General features: G+C 35.0%; 2 long non-coding RNA genes across 2 annotated transcripts; both read left to right on the top strand.

The window, feature by feature from the left end:
* The first annotated feature begins 1,757 nt into the window (after nt 1–1,757).
* LOC139125720 (uncharacterized) lies at nt 1,758–3,667 on the top strand. Its single transcript, XR_011550339.1, has 3 exons — nt 1,758–1,931; nt 2,108–2,218; nt 3,485–3,667. It is a non-coding gene; the product is annotated as an uncharacterized lncRNA (long non-coding RNA).
* Nucleotides 3,668–4,028: 361 nt separating this feature from the next.
* LOC139125713 (uncharacterized) lies at nt 4,029–4,902 on the top strand. Its single transcript, XR_011550338.1, has 3 exons — nt 4,029–4,127; nt 4,354–4,465; nt 4,809–4,902. It is a non-coding gene; the product is annotated as an uncharacterized lncRNA (long non-coding RNA).
* Nucleotides 4,903–12,763: the final 7,861 nt, after the last annotated feature.

Here is a 12,763-nt window from a genome sequence, read left to right as displayed (position 1 = left end):
TGGACTTTTCCCAGTAAACTATACATGTTTGGAAAGGCCAATTTCAGAGCTTTCAAACAGTATAACATTTATATGGTTTCGTAATTCATGGTTCAAGGCAGAAAGGGAAACATTACCCCTACCCCATATGTTGTAATTTTTTCCTTAAAAAATCACTTAAAGTTGACACAAGCTGAAAGGCATAAGCTTTGTAACTTTAAAATATGGACTTTTCCCAATAAAACTATACATGTTTGGAAAGGCCAATTTCAGAGCTTTCAAACAGTATAACATTTATATGGTTTTTAATTCATGAATCGAGGCAGAAAGGGAAACATTACCCCCACCCCATATGTTGTAATTTCGTTCTTAAAAAATCACTTAAAATCGACACAAACCGAAAGGTTTAAGCTTTGTAACTTTTAAATATGCAATTTTTCCCCATAAATCTATATATTTTTAGAAAGGTCTGATGCAGCACTTTCAAAAAATGTAACATTTTATGGTTTCATCATTCATGATTCGAAACAGAAAGGGAAACATTACCCCTACCCCTTATGTTACACACGGATATGTGGCATACCGCGTAATAAGAAAACAAGCTCATGCACCCACTAAATCTCAAGACACATACTTTTAATCTTGTTTTTCTTGTTTATTGCACTGAGTTCTTCCAAAAAATATATAAATACCTTATGAAAAATTGTTTGGAGGAACGGGAACTTAATTATTGGGTGTGAAATTTAGCAAATTTTACGATTTACGGCCAATGGCCGTTATAAAGTCTAATCGATGTTCGAATATTAATAATCCCTATTAAGTTATATATCAATGAAAAGGCCATGATCTTGGCTTTTTAAAAATGTAACGTTTATAGTATTTTATTGTTTCTGTTTCCGTCGAGCGGTAGATACGTGACCCCTACCCCATCGTTGAAATCCAAGATGGCGGCCAAGATGGCGGCAAAGATGGCGCCAAATGAACCCCATGGGACACGATTTGATTTGGGAACATCAAAATTCATTAAATATAGACCCTAAGGATTACAAAAATGTAGGTTAAAAAAATACATCCATGGGGTGCATGGGAACCCTACCTTCCGACTAGACTAATGTATGAAACTATCGGTCATTGCACAAGCCAATTACTATAGGTCAATGTTAAAATCACCTGAAATTCTGCTGAAGATATGAGGAAAACTTTACAATATGTAATAGTTACTTCGTGTAATTTTATAATGTCTTTACCGATTGAAATAATGTCAATATTGAATGAAAGAGAGAAAAAAAACAAATCAATATTGCCTACTTTCCTTTAAATGTCTAGTTGATACTGCATACCTACGTATCTATCAACCTACCCACCTACCTACCTACCTACCAACTACTTGCATAAACAATACATACATACATACATACATACATACATACATACATACATACATACATACATACATACATACATACATACATACATACATACATACATATATTAATCTGTCTCTGTCTGTCTTCTATCTGTCTTTCTGTCTGTCCCCCTGTCTGTCTGTCTGTCCCCTCTGCTTGTCTGTCTGTCTGTTTCCCTCTCCTCTCCCTCCCCCCCCTCTCTCTCTCTCTCTCTCTCTCTCTCCTCTCTCTCTCTCTCTCTCTCTCTCTCTCTCTCTCTCTCTCTCTCTCTCTCTCTCTCTCTCTCTCTCTCTCTCTCTCTCTCTCTCTCTCTCTCTCTCTCTCTAAAGGACGAATATGAACATTATACATCGATATTACCACGCGTACAAAGCGAATCTGTGTATATGAAACTCACGAAAAAGTCATCGCTTGAAGTGTCTCGTGAGTTTGTCTGTCTAAAAGAGACTCTAGGCGAGGGTGTCTTTGGTAAAGTTGTCAAGGCCGAGGCGTGGAACATTGCTGGCAGAGAAGGAGTCACAAGTGTAGTTTTGAAGATATCGAAAGGTAGATACGCTAACTTATTGATAATAATCTACAATCGGTATTTTCACTCAAATATCATCCTCAATTCCTTTCATTATATGTTTCATACCAAGATTGTATAATTACTATATCGCAGATCTGTTTTTTCCTGCGATGTTATTGATCTTTCAAATTTCTTTCTTTTGCTTTAATTGTAGAACAATCTCTTGATGTTGAACAGAGCGATTTTCTGAGAGAGTTGGATCTAATGAAATCCGTCGGATCACATCCACATATCGTATCCTTATTAGGCTGTTGTACTGAGTACAGTAAGAATGGCTGACACACATTATTGACTACACATACCTGGTTTGCCTGCACTTTTAAGGCTTACTTGAATCACCATGTCATTGTTTATATATGCCAAACCATGTCAGTTCTAAAATTGGATGATGTTTCCTATTTCTTTATACACTTTGTACACACTTCCATCTTTGAATTCAATAGTCCACTTCGATCTGTTTCACGTTTGTGTGTATATATATATATATATATATATATATATATATATATATATATATATATATATATATATATATATATATATATATATATATATATATATATATATATATATATATATATATATATATATATATATATATATATATATATATATATATATATACAATAATCTTCGAAAGTCAGCTTTGTAAAGCTCCACATTGGCCACTAATTGCACTTTAGTAATAGTAGTTCTCTGTTCCTGTCCATGGTTTTGGGGACGTGATTATTCTCCTCTGTTAAATGTAACTGTCAGTGTTGTATTTTTCCTATAAATTTCTGTCTGAACCGGTCACTGAATAGGTTACAGGGAAAAGCAAGATAAAAATGAAATATTCAATACATTTGAATCTTTCACAAGGGCGACTATTAAGAAAACTGTACTAAATCGCAAAGTCACTGAAAATGAACTTTTATCTCCAAGTTACCGTAAATACACAAACAGTTCTTTGCTTAATTCTTCTTTAAAGGAGAGTTGCCGATATATATGATGACACAACTTCTGAGCTATTTTGATCTGTAATAGCAATTATATTTTTTTACGTAACTCTGGAACAAAATTTTAACCCAGTTTCCCCTGTAGAAATCTTCCATGAATGTGCAAGAGTGACATTACACCATATTAGCCAGTGTTAGGCTTGATGGAATAGCCTACGTATGAATAGGCAAACCATTGAAGTTTCAGTCCTGAAATGCATGCATTTGCAACTTATTTTTTTTGGTGCCACATTATGTACCTTGAATTATACGGATTATAGGACCTTTTTGATGTTATTTTTGACAATTAGTATGCTACATAATTATGTATATTGCCAAACTGAAAACTGAGAATTTTGTCGATAATATACAGAAAAAAAATATAAAAAACTTGGCAGAAGGTAACGCTACTGTTCCTTGAATAAAAGTTTTACTCACAAATAAGGAAAACGGACATACAGTAAGCAAGGCATCGGTTCATTAACTCTATGGCTAGTATTAGCCTAATTATCGCTGAAGCGTTTGATATACTGCTGCTCTTCGTTTCCTTGTAGAACCATTTTACATCATATCAGAATTTATGGAAGGAGGCAATCTGCAAGTCTATTTGCGAAGTAAAGAAGTCTGCAGCGAGGAGCCTATGCTAATACATGCAGTGACATCAAGACCCTAACAAATACTGATCTAATGACCTTCGCATACCAGGTGTCTTCTGGAATGGAATTTCTATCATCCAATGGGTAATACAATTGAAGGAAAAACTTGTTTTTATTTTCAACAAACCATAAACAAACCAATTATTTACTTTTATGGTTTTAAAACATTTCCACACAAAGAAAGTGTTTTCTTTAAGTACTCTCTTTTTAATGGCAGAAATTTACTGGGAATTTAAATTTATCACCATCATAGCAAAGATAGACATTCGAGACTCAATTTTGTATAACTAGATATCTGTACATCCTGCATTAATTTAGTACGATTGAATCTTATAAAAATACCGATAATTTTACACCTTTTATGGTTCTTTTGCACTCAATGCACGTCACAGTGTACTCATTAAATCTTGAATATTTCATCTACAGTACATACACAGGACCTAGCGGCCAGTAAAGTCCTCCTAGACAAGCAAAACGTTTGCAAAATCTCCAACTTTAGGTTGGCTCGGAGATGGTTGACAAACCTCAAAATAAGACAAAGGTGAGACTAAGAGAGTACACAGAGATGAGACACATTGGGACACATTATTATGATGCAAACAACTGCCCTCTTAAGGCGCATGCACCTGGTGCATGTATTCTTTTTAAAATATCTTTTTTGGATGTGTTTTGTTAAATTTCATGTCAAAAATTTAAAGCGTTCAGTTTATTGCTTTTTCTTTTTCCAAACTTGCCAATAAATGACACTTTGTTTTAATTCCATGTAGAGTAACATGCCAATTCCTTGGATGGCGTTGGAGTCTATACGTGACGGTATATTTACGACAAAAAGTAATGTGTGGTCGTTTGGAGTTGTCTTGTGGGAAATTATCACAATTGGTAAGTCCAAATTATTGTGTGTTCGCCAAATACATATCCTTTGTAGTGTATCAACAATGTTTTAACTTGGTTTCAATGATTGGAGCTCTCATTTGTTTGCGCCCTAACTGTCGAGTTGGTACTAGAGTAGGGGTCGGTTTGGTTCCCTTACCTCAACTGTGAGGATGATGCAAATTTGTCTATTATGGCAACTACAGTCATTAACAATTAATATGTATTTTATCATCTCTAAGACTATCGAGTGTTTTAATGCAAATGTCATATAACTCTGAGCGTCATTATAATATAATATTTGCATACAAAATGCCTCGTGTAAAGCAGTGGTGTTTTCTTTTCCTCACAGGCAACAGACCTTATGCGGGAATGTCGGAACAGGAAGTTACGTCATCATTGGAAGCCGGTTATCGAATGCCAAAACCTTCGCACTGTGAACAAGAGCTGTAAGATACTCGTCTCGTTTTCAATATACCCTTTGATTGGCAGTCAAAGATGACGTTACTTACAACATATTTTGAATGGTTTCATCTTTTGTAGGCAACCTTGTCACAAACATTCATTCAGGTTTATCAGTCTAGATGATACCAAATAAGTGTAATAATCACTAACCCTGAAATTCGTTTTTGTAACACAATTCTTAACCCACTTATGAATATGTAAAATTATCCCAATTCTTCGTTGGATAATTAAAGTGATGTTTACCTTTCATATTGAGAGTAGATGCATGACAACTACTGTTGGATTGTTCAAAGGTATTCGATAATACTTAGCTGTTGGGACGAAGACTTAGAGAAAAGACCCACCTTCGACCAAACTGTCAGCCATTTTAGAGAAATTAACGAACGATGAGAAGGTAAGATCAAAACATTAACCTAGGGATGAAACACACAAACAAACAAGAAATAACAAACAAAAAACAAACCAAACAAACAAATAAACAAACAGACCGTACATGAATTCAGATTTAATGGAGACAATAGATTCATGATAGGACAGAAAAAAACACCAAGTATACTGTATACGGAAAGTAGCATTTCAGATGTGTACTGAAACGGGTTTCTAATTTGTGTTGGAGCACAAATATAAATATTGAAATAGGCAAGAAAGAGAAGCCTAACACTGGGGGGGGTTCTGAATGAACTTGCATAAATTTACACTTCTCTCTCACCCAACTCACGACAGGTTGACAAGCCGAAAGGTGAAACCCAACCAATATTTTTATGTGTCTTGTTTCAAGTTTCAAACATCTTTCAAAAATTATAAGCCACATGAGTCTCACAATGTTTCTGTTGCTCTTCTATTTACGTAGATCTACATCAAAATACAGACATAGACTAGGTGGATGAGGATTAACAAGAAACCAATTACTGAGAGAGTGTGAACAAGCATTGTTTGGAATACGACACTCCTACTGTTACGGGGATAACTAACTAAACATTACTTAGCGGAAATGAAAACGTGCATCATCTTTACAACATATACAAACGGCGAAATCTCTGTTTGGCGTTATATGTCTGCTATCTGATATTAATATTTGTCATGGTTTTTATAAAATATCAATTATCAATCTGTTAACACTTACATGACATCCTTTTTTGTAATCCCTTTTGTAAAATGAAGGCACCTTTCAATAGACGGAATCACATTGCAGTACTTGGACAATGTCAATACCCAATATCCAAATAAAAAAGTTTAACCGTGATACGTTTATTCGATGCGACTGCAGTTGGAAGTCAGGAAATATTGACAATGTTATAATTTTAACTGCAAAACGGCTATTAATATGATTGGAACTAATTTGGGATAATCGGATGGTGGAGAAATGTCGGTTTAATCTGCAAATGTAATCCCATCTGCTTTTCTTTATACATTACACCCTTGTTTTATGCAAAATTTGTATAATTGCAACGTTGAACTATATGGCACCTAACACTTTTGAGAAATTTAAAAAAATATGAAAATCAATTATCCCAAATTAGTTCAAATCGTGTTTATTTATCAATGCTGGGACAAAATCGAATCCCATTTAATATTTCTGCCGTATGAACAGTTTCAAGTTACGTTATCAGTATATTTATCAAATTTTTAGTCAAGTCATACATTAAGTCTGCTGTGACGGATTTAAAAAAATATTAAAAATGATATTCAGGAAAAGGTATCAAAGCTAAATTGATGCTGTTGTCATCTTGAAAGATCAACAACACTATTCTATTTTCAACCCGTCAATAGATAGTGATTTAAACACATAATTAAATCTCTTGCCGAGCAAAGAAAATATTTTCACGTGTCCTTTTTTCCGTCATTAGTATATATTACAAAGAAACTCTTTACCTATCAGAGAATATAAATGAAATATGTTAGTACTGCTCAAGTTCTATTATATTGTATTCAAATAATAAATATATTCGCTAACATATGTTTGTTTAAACACACTATCTTGAAAATCAACGGCTTTTGGTGAAATATTGTGTCTAGCTGTTAATAGCAGCATGAGTGTCAATGCGACAAGTCAGATTGTTCACCCGAGATGAAAAACAGGCATTACCCAATTAAGATTTAGTTAGTCATTCGTATAAGCATAATTTACCATAGAAATGTACCATGGCCCAATGTACTGTTTTCTATTTAAGCACCATGATGGTTCATATAAGACACACCATTCGGTCTGCTGATTCTATGAGAAAAGCAAATTTAAAAGTGAATCTGACCTCGTATGCATACATATAAACATTACCGTACTTACCCAACTAGACAAAAGCCAAGGTTTAACAGCTTTTATATTAAACACCTGTGACTTTGTCATACGGGCTGTTGCACCCGTATATTAGAACAAGGGAAGTGGGTTACAAGAAACGCATCGTTATGCATTTTTCTGGAGACTTAATTCCACTATAGAGGGCAATATAGCCTCCATAAGGACTAGGTTACAGGTATTGTATGTACTATATAAATGTTCCAGCATATTATGACTGTATTGTGATACACAGATATTATGTATATGAGCGTTTAAATAAAATGATGAAATGTGAACAACATTACGATATCAATTAAAATAATATTACCCACGATAGAATCGTCTTTTCTTCCGCATGGCTTTCGTTAAGTAATCTGCCAACAATTACCGACACTTTAGCTTCTGCCAGGGTGTTTACTATTTCATCACGATGGTACGCGAGGTTCATGTATTGTTTTATTCTGCAGTATTTCCAACGCAATCGGATAATCAAACGATTATAATAGAGTTGTCTGGCAACTGCGTAAGCTATGTAAAATAATATTATAAACACTGGGTCTACATAGTGTTAAGATGTAAGTGACCTGGTAAACTTGTATCACACAGTTGTTTCGGCAACCGTTAGTTGAGGATTTAATCTTCCTGACATATATAGTATTATATTTCAGTCCAAGAAAGAATGTATAGATAATACAAATATTAACTTGAAATACTTCGGCAATTCTCTTCCTCTGAACCGTTGTGTGTAGAAACTTTTAATCTTTAATTGGTTCCTTTCATCTTTTCATGATAATGAGTTAAAAGTACGGTAGTAAGTCCGACATTATTTTCTCCCCAACAAAGGAAGAAAACAAGCGAAACACCATGATATTAGTAACAAGTGGCAATAACATGTATTAAGAACCATTAATAATATATCACAAGAAAATAACAAACAATACAGGAACTGTAGAAAACTTGGCATAAAATTTCAACTTTACCGTTAAAGGTATTTACCTATTATTATTATTAGGATTCATTTTGATTATATATGTATTTGGAAGATAGCAGTGTTAGTAACTAGTATATTTCCTCTATAGAGACATGCAAGAAAGGTCACGAGACAGTGTAAACATATATACATCAATGTTTTATAATATCCCTTTGTCTATATTTCTTAACTAAGCGCCCAGTTCTTTTTCACTTGCAAGGGTCACTAGTGCATTGAGTAGTGAGTAACAATATCGTCAGTGACCTAATGAAAGTTCTCATCGATGGGACGTCATTGGGGAAACTGAAAATACGTTTGGTTGGACTTACATAAGGGATGGTAACCATTTTCGAATAGGAAAACCCGACTTTTATGAGACCACGGACAGAAAAAATATTTTGTAATCTGTGACATGGTCCTGTGATTAAATCCGTACAAGGTAGGGAGCCGCAAGGTTTATCACAAAAAGTCAAACAACTGATTTGAGGACAATGGAAACACAGTATGCAGGTAACATAATGTATTCAATCAATGAATGGAAACGATGAGAATTGATATGCCTACAATTCAATAACAAGTAGACATCTAATAGAGATAGGGTGCTTTAACTTACTGAAGATTTCTACACGCACGCTATGTTAATATTAATACTGCGCCTTGCGCGTTTGCGAATACGTTCTTTCGTTTTTTTCAATACAATACATTGTTGAGTAACTTTACAGTCCAACGCATCTGTGCCCTCCTTCCGCATTCATTCTGACAACATTTTGGCAAGAACGGATATTCCATTGTCAGGTAAGTCAACAAATTCCTTAAAAGACATGGTCACTACACTTTATTAGTTCATATCATTTGTAGTATTTACGACATCGTCGATAGCCAATCTTTCACGTTTTTTCACACTGCCACTTCTGAAACATTTCCTTGTCCCTATCATGACGTTGTAGACCAACGCTACATGCGACCGTTCTATCTGATGTACGACTGACAGTCTTGTCTAAAGGATCACTGCGGCATTTGTTCGTGTTAACCACGCCTCTGTGCCTTTCGGAAAAATCAAACCCGGCACCTCCAACAGCGCTATTCTCTGTTGTACGTTTGTTGCTAAATATAGCTGTACGCGGCGTAGGACACTTCTGCTTGACAAATTGTATCAATGTTGCATGCGTGGCTGTTACGCAGCATGTACTCTCGATTTATTGTACACAAGCAGTCGCCTACTGAGATGACTTTTCGTCATTCTTGTAAGTGTAATCTAGAAAATGCGCAAAAAATGTTTATTTTTGCATATTAATGAGAGAACAGTGACGTCAATTATGATAAGTCCTATCTTATACCATATAACGTATTGAAGACACCCAATACCATTAGTCTTCTGGCATGCACAACCTAAACAACTACTAATCTCAAATATTAAGGTATAATTTATCTCTGTGTTCATATATGCGTGCATGTGCAATAACTGACACCAAACATGCTATAGCAAGTAACCTTGAAAGATTAAAAACATGTTAAGTAAAGAACATAGCATGTATTCCGGCTAATTTGGACACCTCATAAGGACGTTTTTTTCGTTGTTTCTATATTTTGGCGGTGGGTTGGGGGGGGTGGCGGTGAGTAGCGCTACACACTAAGCAAGCATCTTATTTATAATACTTCATGACCCTTCCTATTTGAAGGATAACCCTATACAACCAGGCATTGAAATGTATGACCCACGCTGACCTCGTGTTCTACGAACTCTTTATCGTGTTTGTTTTTCGCGCAATTCCACAATGGAATCTTTGGCAGTAACAGATGGGCTGTCTTCAGAGAGTTGACACTAAATCTAACTCTGTGGAAAGCCTGATTTGGACAACTCTGCACTCGCAAATCGTCAAACAGAATCGGCTATATGCCATCTATTTTGACGATAAACGATTTTCGCCATTCCTTTGCTTTCTAGTTAACAGCAGCTCAATTTGCCGTGAATTAAGAGCTGAACTTAAAACCTGAAAAGAAATAAATATGCTGTAAGCAGCTACGACATTTATTTGTTTTTAAACTTGTCTGAGTAAGTAAGTAAGTAAGATATTATTCGGCATGGGCACTACGACTGTCCATTCGACTGTTTGTGACCTCGCGTTTTCTAAACGATTTTATTATGTTATATCAGTGAACTTCATGATAAATTAATGCCTGCCAGAATCTATATGTGGAAAAATGTATAAACCAAATCGAATCTTCTAATCTCTTCAAGCCTGTTCACTCTCTAGTTTACTACTTACTATTTACAGCTAAAGATATCAACAAATTTTCAATCGTCACTTTAAGAGGAAGAATTAGATGTATTATAAATTGTATTTACACACATGTAATCAGAATACCTATCGGCTCAATTTGAAATTGGCTTATACCTCAGATATACACTTTAGTGAGTATATGGTATGTTATTTGTTTTTTAATGTATATAATGGTAAGAAAACACTCTAATTAAATATGAAAGTATATATGCTACTTTTCGTCTCTGTGTTCTCATTAAACGATATCAAGTCGCTTAACAGAAGACATATTCTGTGTATATTTTAAGACAACACCAATGCTGGTGTAAAGAATAAAATAACATATCAAGGCAATAAGTGGGTTTCCGGGTTATTAGAACACGTCATAAGGAAGGATTTTGTTGTTTGTTTGTTTGTTTATTTGTATGCTTGCTTGTTGCTGTTTTAGGGGTGAGTGGCGTTACACATCTGCCAGCATCTTATTGAAAAAAAAAACACTTCATTTTGACGGTTCACCATAACCAACAAGGTGTCCATGCTGACCTCATGTTGTGTACGAATTTTTAGTAGGTTTGGTTTCTGTAGTTCCAATGCGATCTTTGGCAGTAATTTATAGGCCCTCTTCAGAGAGTTGACACTAAATCTATTTTTAAACCTACCTCTGTGTAAAGTCTGGCGCTGTTCACACTGTGCTGCAAAATGTCAAAAAAGAGTCGGCTATCATGCCCCATTCTTTTGCTTTCTAAATATCATCAGTTCCAATAGCCGCATCTAATTTGAGCTATAGATAGAGACGCTTTTTCAACGTAAACTTAAAATAAAGAATAACATGTTTATTATGATAGTTATTGACACAAATGTAATCAGTAAAATCTAATGGCTAAATTTTGAAATTGTCTTAAAAACCTAAGATACACATATGAGTGAATATGGTCTGGAATTGTTCAGTATAATGTAGTCCCTCATTTTAGACATCCAATGATTTGGCCTGTTACACAGCAATTGTCGATTTCGCTCTGACTCGAATAAACAGCTTTAAATACAAAAAAAAAACAAAAGTATGAGCATTTCAAAGTAAAGTATTGACAACAATCTGAGGTACTTTTCACTGAGAAGAATGTGATTTACAATATGGAATAAAATGATTCAAACTTAAAAGTGTAATATCAAGCACCCAGGGTGCATCTGTACATACACATTTTTTTTCAATTGAAAATGTGGAGACTTTAATACATGTAATTACTATAGAATAGACATGATGTAAAATTTAAATTGCAGAACAACTGTGAACAAATGCACCACCACGAATCGGAGTGTATGAGTCCTTCCAGGGATTGGCTCTTACAATTCTTGTTATTGCAGTAACGTTAACGTTTCCCCAGTGCACAATGATATCACAATTAAACATCGGGCTTGTTTACCAACAGAAAAAAAAAAATCAGGCATATCAGTGGCAAGAGTCGGGTCGGTCATAGCTGTGTAAATGCAGCTATCAGTTGGCGGGGTAGCGTACGTCGCTATGCGGTCATCGAAAGGTCAACCCCTACACCCGTGGCGGGGTTGACCTTTTGATGACCTGTTCTGTCCTTTTCTGTACTAATCACATTACGTGGAACAAGGATTCCTTACCCGTCTTGTTCTACATCACGCAGGTGGCGGTTTGGGCCAGTCCATGTAATAAATCAAAGAATGACAATGTTTCTTTACCTGTAGTACATAAGCACTGTTTCAATTCAAGAATGGTAAGCCATATGATGTACCCACTCTTAAAATAACACGCCTCATTTGCCTAGGAATTCATCGGATAATAATAAGACATGCCATGCTTTATGCTGAGGTTTTGAGTACATGGTGGGAGACATATATAGTTGCATGCAAATATGTGTGTTGCTGCTATATGAAATAAGACTGATGCTTTTGCTCTTTCAATACAAACGAGTGCCTACTTCATGCGCATGCGATTTCAAAATTCAAGGAAAGCCATTTGGATTCTAGTAGGAAAGACATATTAGGTAGTTTTTGAATTCTAATTCAATGACAAAAATCGGATGTAATTTGAATTTTTAAACTAACACTGGCCATAACCGTGAAACAGAGTAGTGACATGAACATTATCGGCACATTGCATACAGAGAAAGATTTTGTTCATAGATCTTAAGTTTAACAAACTAAATTTGATTGGAATCCTGGTGTCCTATTGGGTTCATTTGGCATCATCCATGCTTTAAGTTTGATCGTAAATTCCGATTTCTTTTTTTGATTATTTTATCATTTAAGAATATTCGCCGCACTTAGGTTAACTTTACTTGTGAGTTTTATTTTTTCCACTCTTTCGT

This window comes from Ptychodera flava, chromosome 3 (genome assembly GCF_041260155.1).
Source record: "Ptychodera flava strain L36383 chromosome 3, AS_Pfla_20210202, whole genome shotgun sequence".
Classification (NCBI taxonomy): domain Eukaryota; kingdom Metazoa; phylum Hemichordata; class Enteropneusta; family Ptychoderidae; genus Ptychodera; species Ptychodera flava.
Note: the sequence above shows the minus strand (reverse complement) of the source record. Positions and strands in the feature narration are given on the sequence as shown.